Below are 8,308 nucleotides of genomic sequence, written 5' to 3' on the forward strand. Positions count from 1 at the left end.
GAGGAGCACCATCTGAGCTCTGTACTGCTCCTTGAGTAACTGCAGTGGGAACAGGGCCTGTGCTTTTTAACCATAACATCACTTACCAGATTAGCCACTGCCGTGGTTTACCTAGGGTGTTGTCATGGTTTAACCCCAGCCGGCAGCCAAGCCCCACCCAGCCGCTTGCTCACTCCTCCTGGTGTGATGAGGGAAGAGAATTGGAGAGGTAAAAGTGAGAAAACTCATGGGTTGAGACAGTTTAATATGTAAAGCAAAAGCTGTATACACAAGCAAAGCAAAACAAGGAATTCATTCACCACTTCTCATGGGCAGGCAGGTGTTCAGCCATCCCCAGGAAAGCAGGGCTCCATCACGCCTAACAGTGAATTGGGAAGACAAACGCCACCACTCCAAACATCCTCCCCTTCCTTCTTCTTCCCCCAGCTTTATATGCTGAGCATGACGTGATACACTCTGGAATATCCCTTTGATCAGCTGGGATCAGCTGTCCCGGCTGTGTCCCCTCCGAACTTCTTGTGCACCCCCAGCCTACTCGCTGGTGGGGTGGTGTAAAGAGCAGAAAGGCCTTGACTGCGTAAGCACTGCTCAGCAGTAACAAAAACATCCCTGTGATACCAACACTGTCTTCAGCACAAATCCCAAACATGGCCCCATACTAGCTATTGTGAATAAAATTAACTCTATCCCAGCCAAAAGCAGCACAGGTATGAAGGTACAAATTAGCTCCATCCCAGACCTCAAGTAATGGCACCGATGGCAGAAAGCTTGCAACACCTCCAGCAGGCAGCTGGTCTAGCCCTGGGGAGGGTGGAAAGCAGCGAGGGGCTTACATCAGGAAGGGGAAGAGAGCCCCAGAGCTCCTGCAGGCACTGGGAATGGCATGTCGTGACAGTCCCACAGCATCCAAAGAAACACCTGGCAAGGCAGAGCTGGTGGCAGGAGCAATTTGGAACTCAGGTCCCAGTTTCATTGCCTGAGACAAATCCCAATTCCTTCCCTATTCCAGCACAGCATGGGCTAGAGCATGCTGGTTACTGCCAGGCCTCCTGCCCAGGGCTGACGGCTAAGGGCTCAGCAGCATGCCCCCAGCCCCTTTCTGCTCCTGCCATAGTGAGTGCCTCCAGATGAGCCACCCTGCCTATCACACGGAGCTCGGTGCAACCTCCGGGGCGTTCTCCCAGACACATCCCCAGTTACAGCCACAGACTGGCCTGACCTGAGAGGCTTTAGTGGGGAGGTTCCCGGGGAGGCTGCTGTCCCCTCTGCCCTCACGTCTGCAGGCAGGATACAGATTTCCCCCCCCCCCGAGCCCGCGTTGCACGGACGCGGCCCCCTCTCCCTCCACGGGGGCGAGGGCTCAGGGGGAAGGCCTGGACCCAGCGGTGGGTCCCGGTTAGCCGCGGCGGGGCAGCCCGCAGGCACTGGGACAAGGGTGGCCGTGACGCCGAGGGGGAACAGGGACTACTCAGGCTCCCCTGCGCGCAGCAGACCCAGCCCTGCGGTAGCCTGCGGCAGAAACGAACCAGCCCGTCCCCATCCCCCGCCGCCATTTTGCGCCTCCACCCCCCTACCCAGTATGCCCCGCGAGCAGGGCCTACATTTCCCATGAGGCCCCGCGCCCGCCCGGGCAGGGAGGTGGAGGCGGGGCGAGAAGTGCGGTCCGCGCCCGCCAGGGGGCGCCGCGGGGAGGGGCGGGGCGGGCTTGGGCCGTTGCCGTGGTGATGCGGTAACGACTTCCCGGCGGCGGCGATTGGCTGCGGGGTGCTGGGTATGTGGTGGCGTCAGGGCGGGCGCGGTGACGTGCAGGGGTGGGGGGTAGCGGGGCGCCGCCGGTGGCGGCGGCGGTGTGTGTGTGTGTGAGGGGGGGGGGGGAAGCGGCGGGTCGGGAGCGGAGCCGCCGCGGGAGGTGAGCGGGGCAAGGCCTGTGGGGAGGCGGGTGGGGGGACACGGGGCGGGGTCGGAGGGGGCTCGGGGGGGCGGGACAGGCGGAGTACAGGGGCACGGTGTGGGGAGGTGGGGGTGTGGGGCAGGAGGAATGGGGGGAGGACAGGGGCACGGGGTTGTGGGGCAGCAGGGTTGGGGGGGCAGGGGGTGTGGGGGGAGAGGGTTATGGGGCAGTGGGGAAAGGGCTATGGGGGCGCGAGGTGTGGGGCAGTGGGGACGGGGGTGGGGGGACAGGGACATGACGGGGGGTGGGGGGGACAGGGCTATGGGGTGCGGGACTTTGAACGTAGAGAGGGCAGAAGGTAGGAGGCAGGGTATGGGGTGGAGGGGCTGGCTGTGCTGCGGGATGGGGGGATAACGAGGAGCGGGGGGGTGGGGGATGAGGCTGGGGACTGGGGGGTCTCTGTGGGTGTGGGTTTGAGGAGGTGGCACGCGGGGGCTTTCTGGGGGTGTGGGGTGGAAGGGGGAGGGAGGTCTGGTGCATGGGTCTGAGCGTCGAGGAGGCAGGGGGGAACTTTGGGGGGGCAGTGATTTGGAGGGGGCTAGGAGGGCAGGGACACATCAGTGACTTTAGGGTGCAGGCTCTTGTTCCTGCTTGGGAAATCAGGGAAGGCGGAGGATGGAATGTGGCCCAAACAGGGGAGGCTGGGGGGGGGCAGTCTGCCTTTCTGCTCTCCCAGAGGCGGGATGGCAGAGGGAGAGTTGGCCTGCGGTTTTAGGGTACCAGTGAGGGGCACTGTTTGGGGGTCTTGGGCTGGAAGGAGGAAAAAGCAAGAGGGTCAGGATGGTCCATCAGTGGTGCATCAGGTGAAGGGTTGCTTGAGCAGAAAGGATCTGAGCGTCTTTTTCTCATCCCTCATATCTCCACATTCTGCTCCTGCTTTCCCTGAGATCCCAGATAAAAGATGTTTACTTGTTGTGCCATGTTTTTTCCACCTATAAAGTAGGGGTACTGCCGCCTTTATTAAATAGTGGCTCTGAAGTACTTGAGAGTTCTGCACGAGGTCACTTGTCCCGTGCTGCGAATGCTCGTAGCCGAATGCAGGAAGGTGGTACCTGCATGCTGGCTGGGTTGAATGTAACTCTTAATTGGCTTTAAAAGCACTTGTAAAAACTCCTAGGTGAAAGGTAAAGAAGCATGCAGAAGTAGGTGGCAGGACCTTGAATCTAGAAACCTAATTTTCTTTCACCTCCTGCTTCCCTCCTTTGTTTTATTCTACCAACCTGTTGCATTTTTTTCCTTCCTTGTTGGCTAGCTCCAAGCTCTGTAATTATAACCAACTAGGATCCTGTTGTTGCATTGAACTGTTCCTCCCCAAATGAGTTTTGACCTCTCCTTTTTTGTGTGATCGAAAGGCCTCTTGCCCTTGCTATACTTCCAAAAGTTTGTGTGCATTGACTCCACCTCAAGTGGTGTTTAACAGCCCTATTTTTTTATGATCAGAGAGCCTCCAACCTATTTACAGAAGCTAGTGAATTAAGGTTCAAAACCTGTTTACAAGGTAGGTGTGTTTTAGTGTCCCTGTGTTATCCCTCAAATGGGGTTCATTTACCCGGTGTGCAAGCCAATAACACAGAGAGCCGAGGTATTTTCAAATTAATTTCATTGATGCACATGAATGGGTGCCTGTCTCAAGACAGCACACCTTTGTCTCAAAAATTCCCACATTTATACACTTAAGTAATACATATTCATTATTATTTCCCTTAATGGTTGGGTCTTAGTTCTTCACCTCTCATGTAAATTAGTGTGCAGACTCTGTCGGCTTCCTTCATTATCTTCTTTTGAGTAGGTGGTATCATTTGAGTAGGTGGTCAATGAGTCGGTGGTCATGATCTCCCCCTGTAGGAATTGCCTTTTAACCTACTTCTTACTCTGTCTTGGCAGCTCCAAGCATTTCTGCAAGGTTTGTTGATTTTTTCTGACATAAACATAAAGCCCCATTGTCTAGTAGTTAGTTTCTAAACCCTAAAACATATCTAGTTATTGTTTCCCTATTTTAACTATAACTAATGGGGGCTGTATACAGGACTTTAGCAGTTCCCTGGTTATTTCAATCATATTAATTGATAACACCCGGATGGAAAATCAAGGCACAGAGAGGAAAAGTGGCTGAAGATGCAGCTTGTCAGTGGAGCAGGAGAGAATACACACCCCTTGTGACAATCCCATCTATGCTTTTCCCAAAGCATCTGTCTGTCATCGACCCTATTGTATCTGCATGGCTTCAAACAGCATCCTCATGTAACTTAGCCCTGGCCACCTTCCCCTTCAACAGCTGTCCTAGGAGGCCTCTTGCACGCGAGTGATGATTGTGCTTGCAGGAGGGAGTTGGTCTCCTGAGCTGCCGCATGTTGGGAAAGCCCCTATGAACAGGCTGTGGGTGGGCAGAGTAGCAAGCAGGCTTTGGATTTGCCATAGGATCCGGGCAACGTCCATTGTGGCGATGCAGAGGAATCTGAGTGTGGAAAGAGGATGCAGCAGTGGCCACCCCATGAATCAAGGTCCCAAGGCTGGTAGCAATGTTGATCTCCTGAACCAGTGACCTGTGGGCTGAAGCAGCCCATGTCCCGTTTCTCATTTGTGCTCCACTTGGCCCTCTTCCTGCTGTCTCTCTTTGTGCAAGCTGCCTTGCTACCTTCAGCAGAGAATCCCTTTCCCCTTCTGGTACAGACGTGCTCCGGGCTGTGCTGAGGTGGGAGTTTTCTCTGTGACTTATCATGTGTCAGCCAGGGATACAAGAGGAAGCTTTCAGGAGCTGGTGCAAGTATTGCCTTGTGTGTGATGGTGATGGGGCATGCCCTGGCATTTAGCTGTGAGCAGGACGAGGTGAGCCAGTAATTTAGTTTTAATTCTCAGATCTCTGGCAGCAGCAGCAGTAAAGCACTCTGATCTGTGATGGGAAAGAGCTGAGGGTGTGATTCGTGCACTCCTGGCGTGTGATTCATGCCCTCGTTGACAGCGTCAACGTTACACTTTGTTACTGAATTAGGGACAGGCTTTATTGCTGGTGGAGATGAAGAAAGCCCGCTCCTGATGTGCCAGTGGGGTTGTAATGACTTTATTATTGTTTCTCGTCAGGAAGGTTAAAGAAGAACTTTGTCTGGGCTGTTTAGAAGAACTACCTTCCGTTTTGGGAGGGAGGGGATGAGAAACCTGGTGTAGCTTTAACATCCTGCTGTGAAAGTGAAGTTATTGAGTGTGGTTTTATGGCTCCCACTAAAGCAAAGGCCCGGGTGCTGGATCTGCACTCCTTCCCTTGCTGGCTGACCTTCGGGCAGGCTTGTTTCAGCTGATGTCTCGGCCCCCCTGCCTGTAAACCAAGGGCAATCGCTTTCTTCAGGGGGTCTGTGATTTTTATATCACTGACAGCAAGAAAGAGCCATCCTGATGCAAATAATGCTTCAATGCAAGGGACTGGGGTTATTTTTTTTGGAGCTCACACTCATGCCCTTCCCTGGATGTACACGGGCTGCTCAGCAACATAGGAAATGCCCTCCACGCTCCCACTAGTGTGCAGAGAGCCTCGGCTTTTGGAGCAGGGGATTTTTCTTTTTTCATCCTCTTCTGAGCAGCTGCAGCTCCCAGTGCTGTGTCAGACCTGGGAGGTGCAGGAATGCATGCGGCACTGGGTGGGATCCACTCCCTGCCCTGAACTTGCCAGCTTGCCTGCCGAGCTGCCCCTCTTGGTTGGGGGCTGGCGATGCCAGGTTCGTTGCCGGTGCTTGGCTGCCATGCAAGTCATCCCATGTTGGAGGTAGCAATATGAAACAGGGCTTTTCCATTGAGGCTGAGGAGCAGCTAAGCCTGGGTAATGTCAGGGAGGGTACATGGGTTCAAGTAGCATCATGTTCACAACATCTTTGTTTAATATGTTAGTCCAGTTAGTCTGCATAACTGTGTCTAAAAATAGAACATATTTTCTCCAAGTCCTCTAGTTCAAAGCCTCACAAGCCATTTTTTTTCCAGCGTTGGTCTCTTGCTACTTTCCTGAGCTTGAAATTCATACAAGGCTATTTGCAAAGTTATCAGGAAAACCAAGAAGAGTGAATGAACTCGGTCGAATCCTTAAGTTTCAACCACCCGAGAGGGAAATTCATTAAAGTTGCAGTAACTTTCTGGCAGCCTCTTAAAGGGAGATTAAGCAAGCTGAGTAAACAAGCCACCTTATGGCCACCATAGACCTTTTCTAGCATCAACTTCATGCATTGTCATAGAAGCTCACCGTCATCAGCCTCTGGCTGTGGGTGACATGAGGCAAAGGTGACATCCTGATGCTCAAAGCCTGGTGAGGGGTTAGGGCCATCTCTGTTGGGACACCCGTGGGTTTGCTCTACCCTCCTGGTTTGCAGCAGCTACCGGAGCCCAGGGGAGACAGCTGTGACTGCATGTGGTGGCTGCCTCCCCGCCTCCCCACAGCGCGAGGGGAGTCACCCCAGCCTATGGTTTCAACATGCGGTAGAGGGAGTGTGTGTTTAAACTTCAGAGCTGTCGCTGGATCCAGCCCAGTTCTCCCAGCGGCATAAATATCTGGCCTTCAGCACAGTCGTGGAAATTCGTGTTGTGTTCTCTTGCAGATTACTTCGGTTTTCAGCTCTCCGTGCTGACATGGTAACTGAAGGGTGGCTTTCAGCGACAGGCAGACGGGGACAGCTGCTCCGGAGAGGTAACCCTTCCCTTTTGCTCTCGGGCAATCTACCAAAGCACTTATCCTACATATGTTTTTAAAAACTTGGGAAAGGGAAGAGCCTAGGAAGTGAGGCTTGCTTTCAGCAAGTTTCACTTTTGTCCACGAGCTTAAACGTTGTTAAATTTCTTTTAAAATTAAACTCTATGCCTTGGTTTTTTCAGTTTCTGAATACAATCTTTATGGATTACGCTTAGTAGTATGCTGTGAGTGTCATGGTCTAATCTTGTTCTTCTATGCCGACTGTTACCATCAAAGTATAGCAACTTAACATTTGATTATTTCACTGATTTTTATGACTGAAATGGGCTCTTGTAGATTGGGGAGGGTATATGAGGTCAGGGACCGTACTTGGGTAACCAATCACTTAATGATCTGGACACACGATCTTGGCAGCAGTACCAATACCGTCTGTCGCTATCTAACTGCCTTACTCGGACAAAGCTGAGCAGGTTACAGCAGAGCTGCGACAGAGTTTTTGAGGAGGTGGTCAACACGGGCTGTTGTCCTGCCCGCAGCCCTCTGAGGCGATGCCCAGAAGTCTCCACTGTGGTCACTCGGCACCCAGATGCTGCATGTAGCTTCTAATGGTGCTGTGGCTGTAGGGGGTGGATTTATTTTTGCCACAGTACACATCTAAGGTGGTTAGCTGGACAGAGATGTGGTTTTGTGTGTCAAGTTTGTGCAACTGTTGTACTGTCTCTGTTCTGACATTCGAGACATGGACTTCCAAGGATCTTTGCAGCGTGCGGAGAGGATTTTGTAATGAGCCACATGAGGCTTTGCTGATCAGAAGAGCATTGTTGTACAGAATTGCTTACTGATGTTAATGGTCTCCATCTCTCTAGCGTGTTGCCTGTTGACAAATATGTATTTTTGTACAGTACGTCTTGTTGCCTTTTGGGGAATATTTCATCTGCGGCTATTGAATTATGAACTGGAAATCTGCAAATGATCTTAGAGACTGAGGAATTAGCACGACAAGAGACTCTTGGGCTCCTTTGTGCAGTGGGACCTGGCATGCAAATGATTTTTTAATTGGGTGAGATGATGTTATAGTGCTTATGCCTGAAAGGTTATTTGCTGTCAGAACCCAGCCTGGCTTGCCTTGACTGTGAAATTTTAGAGAAGTTGGTTTATTTTGTGATTTGTATTGGCTCCCTTGCTTTATAGCAGGAACAACTGCCCTTGCTGATACCCACAGATTTGTCAGGCTGTGTAGCTGCTTTCTCATCAGGCGCTGCACAGCAATCTTTGCTTTTCTAGAAGTGTTGCTATTCAGAGATTTACTGCTTATCACTGCTGCAATAATTTTGGAGACTCTGGGAAAGTCTAGACAGGCAGAAGTGATTTCCGTAGTGAGTACAAATAAGATTTTTCTGTAGAACTAATTTTTTTTTTAATATTATACTCTGAAATGCGCTTGCATTGGCAGAATGCCTAGGAAATTACTTTCCCAAAGCAGGGTTTAGAGTGGAATGATTAATGCCAATATAAAGCCTTTTGGTCAAGCAGATTGTGAAATGCATCTTCCCCAAAATGTGTGTTTTGGGATAGCATTCACTGCAGCCCTGCTTGGTTGCAAGAAGGATTCAGAGCAGAACTCACTTGAGTTGTATCTTAGTTTCAGGATGACTTCTTGAAATGCTCTAATATTCATTGCTATGATCTGC

This window comes from Accipiter gentilis, chromosome 29, assembly GCF_929443795.1.
Source record: "Accipiter gentilis chromosome 29, bAccGen1.1, whole genome shotgun sequence".
Lineage (NCBI taxonomy): Eukaryota > Metazoa > Chordata > Aves > Accipitriformes > Accipitridae > Astur > Astur gentilis.